The sequence below is a fragment of the Artibeus jamaicensis genome, unplaced genomic scaffold (genome assembly GCF_021234435.1).
Source record: "Artibeus jamaicensis isolate MK-2021 breed Jamaican fruit bat unplaced genomic scaffold, CSHL_Jam_final contig_588, whole genome shotgun sequence".
NCBI lineage: Eukaryota > Metazoa > Chordata > Mammalia > Chiroptera > Phyllostomidae > Artibeus > Artibeus jamaicensis.
In genome coordinates, this window is record NW_026521895.1 from 3,376,769 (window position 1) to 3,388,956 (window position 12,188).

Consider the following 12,188-nt stretch of genomic DNA (forward strand, 5'->3'; position numbering starts at 1 on the left):
CAACTCGAATGGCGGAAGTGCTAAACTGGGATTGCCAGAACAAGGCTTAATCTCGGGGCTGTGGGGTCTCCAGATCCTCAACACCCTCAGAACTGACTTGCGCACGCCAACCGTCAGGAGCGCTGGCCCGGGAAACGCTCCGCAGCGCCCTGACTGCTTAAAGTCCCCACACCCGGTCCCACCACCCGACAAACCTCAAGGCTGTCCGAGGCGTCCGCTACACTCTTCCGACTCCCGAACCCGTATCCCACGAGACAGTCCGGCTTCTCTCCCTGGAACGCTCTGTTTCTTCTGGCTCCCCTGCCACTCATCAAAGCGCGGGGAAGAAGTTCCCGAATGGCCGTGTCAATTTTCAGTTCTCGCGCTGCAACAACCGCGACATCCCCAACCAACGGCCTGCGAGATTCAAAATCTCCACTTCCGCCCGTAACCCGGAAGAAGAGCTCAACCCCACCCCTGAGGGCTGAACTGGGGCGACGCGGGAATCGGGAAGGTCTGGGCGCACCGCACGTTTAATACTTCGTGGTACTACTGTGCAGGCTGTGTCCACGTCGCGTTAATTTCCTTTGTCTCGCTCCCTATTTTGATCCGTAGTGAAGTCGGAGCTCGGGGTTGGTGTTTCTGTCCGGTAACTCTTGGGAGGGCCCTATTGTTTCTGAAAAGGACAGAGCTGTTTGGAAGTTTCAGTAATTCAAGGAATGGATAGAAAGCAGTAGCGGAGCCTAGATGTTTTTATTCCTCCCCTTACCCTGGCTAAACGACAGCAACAGCACAGAGTAAAAAACAGACGCTCCCCAAATTTAGTAATGGGTTTCTCTGGGCCTCCTTAGTCCTGTCCCAGCAGAGACAGGACTTTTACCCCTTTCCATTCCCGTTTGAGGAAGATAAAAAATAAAGTGCAGTTCTGCCAAAAATTTAAAATAAGTTGTAGGAGCAGTACTGGTCTTCAATAAAATATTTGAGGATGAGTGTTAAAAAGCGACAAATCTTGGTTTTTTTTTTTTCCTTCTGATGAGAGATTTTACAAGTTGCCCGTGAGATTCTTGGGAAACAGCGTTATTTTCTTTTCCCAAGGACTGCGCGATACATTCTTTATCCAAACATCTCAAGCTTCTGAAGGAATATGTGTAAGAACTTTAAGAAAGGTCTGAACATGTTCGTAGGTTAAAGAAAAAACGAAATACTAAAGAACTAATCTCAGCGTTGGTGCCAGTTCATCCTTATGTCTAATGAGCATTGATTTACTTATACTGCTCAGTTCAAACCAAGTCATGATAGAACACTTTCTACCTCCATCAAAACTGCAATTTGAAGGATTAATGAGATATCCGGGAATTTGTTTTACAGATAATCTGACACAAGGTTTTAGAAAACTATTAATGCTGTACTATTTTTAACGGTGGAAAATAGGATAATCTGAATGTCTATCAATAAAGAAATGATTAAATAAGTTTTGACACTGCAGACACTAAAAATCAAGAAAAAGAGTATAGGTAGTCCAATGAAAAACGTTGAGCTTTAGGAAGACTATATACAATATAGTTCTTTTCAAGTCTGTGTCTGTGTATGGCACACACGTTTCTGGATGGATACATAAACTTGTAAGGAGTTATCCCTGGGAGTCAGATTGGTAAATGAGAATGGGAAGAGACTTTTTACCTTTTACATTATACCCAGTTGAATTTTTCAAATAATAAATCTGTTCTACTCTTGTAATTTAATTGTTTTTTAAAGAAGATTGTTAAAAATGCAATATGTTCAAGATACAGAGTTGGATTAAATAAATGCATAATGTTTGAATATATGTTCACTCATTCTGTCATGGACTCATTCAACAACTAGACAGTGATGGTATGGCCACACATTTTGTCATTCATGGTGTTACTGACATTATTTAATGCCCCACATTTTAAATATATTGTCCAAGTTTCTTGAAGGCAGAAACTGTCATATATTTTTCTATGTCTTTCATAATTCTTGTCATCTGCCCATTATTAAGTTTCATTCTTCACAAAAATTAAATTTGCAAGTTAACCTGTGTGCGTAAGTTAAATATACTCAAACTGCCCTTGAAAAGTCACCAAAACAATACTAAAATACTATATGTATAGTATATATTTAATTTATAATTCTTCTAGAATTTATTTTGGCATACGGTGTGCAAGGTGGAGACCTAACTTTGTATCTTCCATATAGATATCCAGTTATTGCCATTTCTTATTGATTTATAAATGAACTACCTTTTTCCTATTAAACTGAAATGCTACCTTTATAATATACTAATGTACAGGGTCCAGCACAAATAATGCTCCTTTTTTATTACCAAGTTATAAGTATGTAATTTTGTAACATAACAATAGCACACTCAAGCGCATCATATGACATTTTAGGTGAAATATTCAAGTTAAAATTATAAATTATTATACCCATATTATTTACCAGCCACATTCAAGCAGGCCATACTTCTGCCAGGTACTGTACTGTAAATCCACTTTTGCCCCAACCAATATAATGACTTTTTTATTACAACTATATAGGCAAGTTTAAACAAAATATTCCTACTGTGAGTTTTCTTTAGTCAGTACTTCTTTGGTACCCTTAATGAATTCTTTGATCTCTTCCACCAAAATGTTGGCAAAGTTATCAGCCAGCAGCCCTGCCATCAGTCAGACCAATAGATTAATGTCTCAATAGCAGGGAAGAATCCCTTAAAGTCACTGACATATTTTTTCCCATATGACTAGCTGGGTTTGACTGTGTAAATTGCTCAGGGCTGGTGTTTATTAAGTAGAATATCAGGTTATTTATACTACTTACACTGTCATTGCTTTTTTTCCCCTGGAGTGACTTGAGTATAGGCGAATTTGAATACAACCAGTATTCAAGTAATGCTACATTTCATGAACAAAGAAAATTAATACCCACTGACTAAATCAAGGAGCCTATATAAATATAAACTTAAGAACTTTCAAAAATATATTTACTAGAGGACATATTTAAATCTAACAAATCTAGTCATGAGATTGGACTTTCTAATAGCTAATATGTTTTTTAATTAAGTGAAATACATTGCTGAGTATCACACTCAATAAAAGCTGGAAAAACTGAAGAAAAAAGACAAAAAATGCTATTTAATTTTTGATAACCCCTAGTAATCTGAACTAGCAGAGAACTAAATCCATAGAAAATTTGAATCATAGCTAATGTAACCTCTCATCCCTGCTTTCCTCTTCCTATTCAGTCCATATGCAGGAGAGAACAAACTGAAACCACTCTTAGAACCAATGGTCATCAACTCACACGCAAGAGACAATACAAAGTGCTTTGGTGGACAAGTTCCTAGAATCTACTTTGAAAGGTCCTTATCACAACCCATATGATTGACAATAACAATAAAATGCCTTAAAATGTTTTTTAAAAGTATAATTGAAGAATGGAAGTGATTTCAATCATTTTCAATGTGACCATTAAGATTTTTAGAAAAAGATTATCAGAGCTGGGAGGAGATAATTTGCCTTATAAGCAAGACTTACCACAAAGCTAATGTGATCAAAGAGTAGTAGTGAAAATAAATTAGCTTAAAAAGATAAATATAGAGAGAATCCATAAAAATTCAACTATACATAGAATATTAATATATTATACAGGTGATATTTCAGTTTAATAGGAAAAGATGTTTCATTGCTAAATTAATAAGAGATGTTAATAACTGGTTATCTATATGGAACATAAAAGTTAGATCTCTATCTTGCACCATATGCCAAAATAAATTCTAGAAGGATTATAGATTAAATGTAAATGAATATAACAAAAATGTACCAGGAGAAATATTAGAAAAATAGCTGTGACTTTAGTTTAGAAGGCTTCTTAAAAAAGGAAGAAAATTTAGAATGCACAAAATAAAAGATGAATATGCCACCCCCAAATAGGCCACTTTAGCATAAACATTATTTTGAATTGAAGGCAATTGAGAAAAAAAGTAGACACAGGAAGAACCCTCCGCCCTTCCCCTACCTAACTAAAAGCAAGGCATATATTACAATTTGTGGTACCCTCCTCTTCTCTCCTGTACCAGGAGGTAGAGAACTTTCCTTACCACCAGAGATAGACATGGCACCAAGGAATCTGCATAAAAAATCTTACTAAATAACTTTATCTACCATTAATTTCCTCCATATATGTGTTTACCTTCCCACAATTTACTGCTCCTAAAAGCCCTAACCTCTTTTCCTTTGTCTAGTCACTTCACAATTTATTGCCCTTTGTTAAAATGGTATGTAAGCTCCTGATCCTAACTGTTTCTTTGGGTTTTCACTTCTTTTCTGTGGACTCCTGTTCATGTAAAATTAAAAAGAAAATGTTTATGCCTTTTTTCCTGTTAATCGTCTTTTGTCAGTTTAATTTGCAGGATTCCAAGTACTAAAATAAGAGGCTAGAGGAAAATCTTTTTCTCTCTTACAAATACATACGACTACACTAAATTTTAAAGTATTTATTTGGTAAGTTTCACCATAAAACATTGAAATAGGAATGAGAGACTGTGAAGAAATATTTATAATAATAGGATACAGGGTTAACAACTGTACTGTAAAAAATTTTTATATTTTGATTTTTTTTATCCACACCCGAGGACATGCTTACTGATTTTAGAAAGAAGGGAAGGGAGGGACAGAGAGAGGGAGAGAAACATCCTACATGCCCTGACTAGGATGGAATCTGAAACCTAGCAGTGTCCCCTGACCAGGAATCAGGACAAGGCTCCAACCAACTGAGGTACACTGTCCAGGGCTATAATTTTATTTTTTCAAAAAATTTAAAAAATGTACAAAAGAAATAAATAAGTAATTCATTAAATAGAAAATGAGAAAGGACAAATAAAAATATTCATTTCAATATCACACTACCAAAAACTAATTTTCCTTTCTTGGATTGGCAAATATTAAAATAATTATAACATCCAATACTGGTAGAGTTTTGTGGTAAAATACACATTGTCATCTGTTGGAGCATGCAGTGCTACAACTCTTTTGGAAAGTAACTTTTTAACCAAATCTCAACTTTGGAATTGTCCTATAGAAATAAACATGTTAGTGGACTTCCAGCCAAGATGGAGGTGTAGGTAGATACACTGTACCTCCTCACACAACCAAAAGAAGGACAACAACAATTTAAAAACAAAAACAAAAAAACAATCAGAACTTACAGAAAAATGAACTGTATGGAAGTCTAAAAACCAAGGAGTTAAAAAAGAAACATTCATCCAGACCAGAAGGAGGGGCAGAGACAGGCAGCGGGACGGAGAGAACTCACGGCAAGGCAGTGGCTGGAGGACCAGGGTGGTCAAGGCAGTGGCTGGTGGACTGGGCTGTCCCACATTTGCTTGTGGACAAACGGAGAGGAGCAACTGAGGACCAGGACAGACCAAGCAACACAGGGTTCCAGTGCAGGAAAATAAAGCCTCAATACCTCTGAGTGAAAAAACCTGTGGGGTTTGAGGAGGTGGGAGAAACTCCCAGGTTCACAGGAGAGTTCATTAGAGAGACCCACAGGGTCCTAGAATGTACACAAAACCACCCACCCAGGAATCAGCACCAGAAGGGCCCAATTTCCTTGTGGCTAGCAGAGGAAGTGACTAAATCCTGGCTGAGAGCTAAGAAAGTGGCACTGTTCCCTCTTGGACCCCTCTCCCACATACAGCTCCAAAACTCAGCAACGTGGCTTGCCCTACCCTGTTGAATACTTAAGGCTCCGCTCCTTACTGTGTAACAGGGGCATGGAGACAAACATTGTCCAGAAAAACTACAACTAAGCAATGAAGAGATAGCCAATCTACCAGATGCAGAATTCAAAACACTGGTAATCAGGATGCTCAGAGAAATAGTTGAGAATGGTTGCAAAATGGAGGAAAAAGTAAAGGGTATGAAAAGTGAAATAAAGAAAAATGTACAGGGAACCAACAGTGAAGGGAAGGAAACTAGAACTCAAATCAACAGTTAGGAGCAGAAGGAAGAAATAAACATTCAATCAGAACAGAATGAAGAGACAAAAACTCAAAAAAGTGAGAGGCTTAGGAACCCCTGGGACAACTTTAAACATTCCAACATCCAAAACACAGGGGTGCCATAAGGAGAAGGGGAAGAGCAAGAATTTGAAAAGTAATTGGAAAACATAATGAAAGAGAACTTCCTCAATGTGACCCAGAAAATAGACTTCCAGGAAGTCCAGGACGCTCAGAGAGTCCCAAAGAAAGTGGACCCCAGGAGGAACACACCAAGGCACATCATAATTACATTACCTAACATTAAAAATAAGGAGAGAATCCTAGAAGCAGCAAGAGAAAAGGAGAGTTACCTACAAAGGAGTCCCATCAGACTATTAGCTGATTTCTCAAAAGAAACCTTACAGGCAAAGGGGGCTGGAAAGAAGTATCTGAAGTCAAGAAAGGCAAGGAGCTCCATTCTAGATCACTCTATCCAGCAAAGCTTTCATTTAGAATGGAAGGGCAGATAAAGTGTTTCTCAGATAAGGTGAAGTTAAAGGAGTTCATCATCACCAAGTCCTTATTATATGAAGTGTTAAAAGCACTTATCTAAGAAAAAGAAGAAGCCCAAAAATATGAACAGTAAAATGACAACAAAGTCACAACTATCAACAACTGAACCTAAAAAATGCAAAACAAAAACTAAGCAAACAACTAGAACAGGAACAGAATCACAGATATGGAGATCTCATGGAGAGTTATCAGTGGGGAGTGGGAGGGGGAGAATGGCGGAGAAGGCACAGGGAATCGGAAGCATAATCGGTAGGTACAAAATAAATAAGGGGAGGTTAAGAATAGTATAGGAAATGGAGAAGCCAAAGAACTTATATGTCTATGTACGGACCCATGGACATGAACTAATTTGGGGGAATGGAGGTGGGGGTTTTGTGCAGGATGGAGGAGAATAAAGGGGTAAGATGGGACAACTGTATTAGCATAATCAATAAAATATATTTAAAAAGAAATAAACATGTTAGTGCATTTTGAAGCACTCCTAATTAAAAACAGCTGCCTATCAAGAGGAAGCTGATTGATCAAGTTGGGGCACTTCTGTACTATTAAACTTCACAAACCTGTGTTTCTTTGCTCCCTAAACTGATGCCTCTAAAGTTAGAGTGATTGAACCCCACAAAACACACAAATGAAAATTATTTACAGAAATAACAACATTCTCTTATACGGTAATGCTGATAAACCTAGCCCTGCAGCATGACACTCATTATTACACTAGCATTTTCCTAGAAGGAGTACACACTGTTGAACTAAATTGTCACTTACAACAACTCATTCCTCTCCTCGGTCAGCCATGTTGAATTTCTGGTAACCCCTTCCACCTCTCTGAGTCAGATTTTTTGATCCTCATCTCCTACCCACACTTGAAGCAAACACTTGACCAATACTTTCGGCAGATCCTTGTCTGTTCTTCTTATAACCAGACAGGTCCCTGAATGTCTATTCACCCTGAGAATAAATTTGTTTTTGTATGTTTGCTTTTAAAACTCTTCTTATCAATCCTTATCAATATTCTGCCTGGTATCCTGGTTCACCTCACCTATATGCTCCCCCGACTAGTGACCATCCTTGAGAAACTTCTTATTACACTGTTTCTTGCTACTTAGAAACCTAGCAGAGTCACACAATGAAAAGTGTACTTCTAGAAGGGACCATTCAAAAAGTCTAGTTGAAGGTTGAGTCAGATTCTTCTAATAGGATACCTACCCTAGAGACAGAGCATGAGTGTATGTGTGTGGCGGGGGGAGGATGAGGGAGGAGGCTGGTACTGCTGGTAGATGGAGAAGTGTCACTTTTATGATTCTCAGTATTGCCTTCACATTTCTTTATTCAACATCTTTTAGCATCATTATAGGTGTAACTCTAATGTCAACTTACTGACTTATAAAAAAGCTACTTCTTTTGGAGATTATGCTAGAGGATTATGGTAGATTATGCTAGACACTAATACATTTATAAGTGGAATTTTCATTGTGTACACTAAAATGTTGCCTGACCGGTCCTTTTATATCAATTTTTGAACTTAAATCAAAATACATTTTAGGAGAAATGGTTGTTGTTTGGTACCAAAGAGAATTTTTTCTCAATGTCTCATTTGCATGAATTTTAAAATCTAAACTATTAATCCAACTGTTGATCAGTGTTATTTTTTATTGTTTTTTTCCAAGTCAAATGCATTACCTCCTGGCAGCAGGAAACATCCAAAACAGCAACTTCAGTTTTCTTGTTTCAGGGTTGTTTGTAAAACAAGCAGGTTTAGTAACAGAAGTGATTTGGAATGATACCATTCCTGTTGGGTAACTGCAGGATTTGAGCAAGAAGTACCCAAAATTTGCTTGTAGCCAGTATAAGACACAATGTTGTAATATACCATTTTTTGTACCATAAGACGCACCTATGATTTAGAGGAGGAAAATGGGCAAAAAAATTTTGAAGCAAAACGTGGTAAAATATTTAATAACATAAATAACATAATATTTCACCAATGCAAATGTAAACAGAACTCAACAGCGATATTAACAACCATTATTCCTCCAAATTTGATGGGGTGGGGGAGTGCATTTTATAGTCTGAAAAATATGGTAGGTCAAAGTTATGATATGTTTATGTTAACATTCCTCTTCTCCAGGTTGGTGTTTCAAACAAATGCTTGTCTTGTTTGCTTTTCTTAATTACTATCTTTTGGCATGAAGTGTTTACAAAGAAATCAGAGCCTCTTTCTGGTTAAGAGTAACTCCAAATGCAGGGACACACATTGGTGATGCCACAATAATAAGTCAAGTAATGAACAACATGATCGAATTGAATCTTAAAATTTTTTTGCATACAATTTCTGGCAATCAAAACTGTTTTCAGTTTATTTTGTGTACTTTAATTTTTAAAAATTCCTCCCAGAATACTCAAGGAAAATGGCTCCTCAAATGAGTTGCTAAGCAATTTAGTTATAATAAGCCAATTCTCACCTGCATGCCTTCATGGGAGTGAAATAAAATGTCAAATTCTCATAAATGTCCAAGACAAAGAATTACCATTTCAGAAGTAGGCACCTGCTTCAAGCTTAGCTTAAACCTTTATGGCTGTTTTTAAAGGAAAATTCTTCAAAGACACCAAATAGTGTAATATTAAGGATCTAGACTTTAAAAAACAGCATGGTACTGGCATTAGAGCAGATATATAGATCAGTGTTGTAGAAAAAGAGAGCCTGGAATTAAATCCTCACTTACATGATCAGTTAATCTATGGCAAAGGAGACAAGGATATACAATGGGGTAAAGACAGTTTCTTCAGTAAGTGATGTTGGGAAAACTGGACAGATACATGCAAAAAATTAAGCTAAACCATCTTCTTTATTTCAAGAGTACACTTACGAAAGATGAGGACAGTGAAACAAGGAAGGGTTTAGGATAAAAGAAGCCACTGGAGAGAGCCTATGCAGGTCTGCTTTGGCTCGCTGGAAAGTCAGAGAAAAGGGGGCCTTGGAAAGGCTCCCTTTCCAAGGTTCAGGGGGCAAGGTTCCCAGGACGAGCTGGCATGTTGTTTTCCTGGTTGCAAGTCTTGTAGAAATCCTTATAGTTTTGCAGATGCTCGCCTGGGAAGAAAGAAAGGCATGCTCCCAGGAGAAAGAGCACTAAACTAGATCACCTTCTTACACCATATACAAAAATAAATTCAAAATGGATTAAAGAATTAAATGTAAGACTTGAAATCATAAAACTCCTAGAAGAAAACATAGGCAATAAACTCTTTGACATTGATCTTAGCCATTTTTTTCATTGGGGAAGGGCAACAGAAGAAAAAAATAAAGGGGACTACATTAAAATAAACAGTTTTTGTACAGAGACTGTCAACAAAAACAAAAGGACAACCTACTGAATGGGAGAAGATATTCATATCCCATAAAAAGTTAATATCCAAAAATATGTGAAGAGCTCATACAACTTAACATCAAAAACACAATCCAATTAAGATGGTAGTGGAGTAGGTGGATGTACCTTCTCCCAGGACCAAACTGGAAATGCAACTAAACTGGGGAACAATCACTCTGAATAACCAACTAGAGACTAGCTGAAGAGAAGTCCATGATCAAGGATTTGCAGAAGAAGCCATGTTGAGACTGGTAGGAAGTTCAGAGATGCAAAAAGGGGCTGACCCTGCTCTCATGGGTAGTGGCTGAGGTGCTGGAGAGATATTTCAGCTGTGGGAAGTTTCCCCTGAAAGGAGCAAAGCCTAAGCCCTAGGCTGGATTCCCTAGTTCAGAACATGAGAGCCAGGAAGAGGTGCCCACACAGAATCCAGCTGTGAAAAGCAGCAGGGTTTCTGTTCACCAAGGAGAGGTGGAGTCCACCGGAGATACAGACACCCTCTTAAAGGGCAATGAAATGGCAATAAATCCATATATATCAATAATCACTTTACATGTAAATGGTTTACAATGCTCCAATCAAAAGATATAAGGAAGCTAGATGTATTCAATAAAGTAAGACCTATATATATGTTGTCTACAAAAGACGCACCTCAGAATGAAAGATACACAGAGACTAAAATAAAGACATAGGAAAAGAGATTTCATGAAAATGGAAATGCAACAAAAAGCTGGGTTATCAATACTTATAATTGACAAAACAGACTTTAAAACAAATGCTTATAGTAAGAGACAAAGAAGGACACACCATAATTATAAAAGGAGCGATCCTTTTATATCCAGCAAGAGGATGTAACTCTGGTAAATATTTATGCATCTAACATAGGAGCACCTAAGTATGTAATGCAAACCTTTATACATGAAGGGAGAGACTGGTGGTAATACAGTCATAGTAGGAGATTATAACACCCCATTGACATCAAAGGATAGATCTTCCTGACCAAAAAACAACAAGAAAAGTGTGGCCTTACCTGAAACACTAGATCACATAGATTTAATTGATATCTTCAGAGCAATTCATCTCAAAACAACAAAATATACATTCTTTTTGGGCACACATGGAACAATTTCCTAGGATGGACCACATATTAGGACACAAAACAAGTCCTAATAAATTTAAAAAGGTCAAAATCATATTAAGCATCTTCTCTGACCATAATGGTATGAAACTAGAAATCAACCACAGGAAAGAAGCTGGAAAAGAAACCCAAAATCATGGAGGCCAAATAACATGTTACTAAACAATAAATGGGTTAACAAACCCCAAAACTATGGGACACAGTGAAAGCAGTCCTAAGAAGGAAACTCAACATTATAGGCCTACTTCAGGAATTAAGAAATAATTCAGATAAACAATCTACCTTTATACTTTAAAAAGAATTGAAAAAACAACAAAGCCCAAACTGAGTAGAAGGAAGGAAATAATAAAGATCAGAGCAGAAATAAATGAAATAGAGTCTAAGAAAAAACAAAACAAAAGATCAATAAAACCAAGAGCAGATTCTCTAAAAAGATAAACAAGACTGACAAACCTTTAACCAGGAGAGACAGACAGAGAGAGAGAGAGAGAGAGAGAGACAACCCAATAAATACAATAAGAATTCAAAGAGGAGAAGTAACAACTGACTCCCCCAAATGCAAAGGATTATAAGAAAATATGAACAAATCTATGCCAACAAACTGAACAATCTGAAAGAAATGGATAAATTCTTAGAAACACACAATTTTCCAAAACTGAATTAGGAAGTCAGAGAATTTGAATAGACAGATACAAGTGGTGAAATTAAAGTAGTAATTAAAAACTCCCAACAAATAAAAGTCCTAGACTGGATGGCTTCACAGGTGAATTTTACCAGACATTTTAAGAACTAACATTATTCTTCTTAAACTATTCCAAAAAATTCAGTAGGAGGGAAAACTTCCAAGTTCATTTTACAAGGCCAACATTAACCTAATTCCAAAACCACATAAAGACACTACAAAGAAAAAATCATAGGCTAGTATCACTGATGAACATGGATGGTAAAATCATCAATAAAATATTAGCAAACTGTATCCAGCAGTATATTAAAAAGATACAACGTGATCAAGTGGGATTTATTTTGGCAATGCAAAAGTTGGTACAAGATCTGCAAAGCAATAAATGTGATACACCACATAAACAAAGTGAGGGATAAAAACCACATGATCATATTAATAGAGGCAGAAAAAGCA

At 37.1% G+C, this 12,188-nt stretch overlaps 1 protein-coding gene across 1 annotated transcript in view; it reads right to left on the bottom strand.

The window, feature by feature from the left end:
• The window catches only part of G2E3 (G2/M-phase specific E3 ubiquitin protein ligase), a 69,799-nt gene extending 69,412 nt beyond the window's left edge, over positions 1-387 (bottom strand). Inside the window, exon 1 of the mRNA XM_037161623.2 lies at positions 195-387. The gene's annotated coding sequence lies outside the window, so the exon portion shown is untranslated. The remainder of the gene's footprint in view (positions 1-194) is intronic.
• Positions 388-12,188: the final 11,801 nt, after the last annotated feature.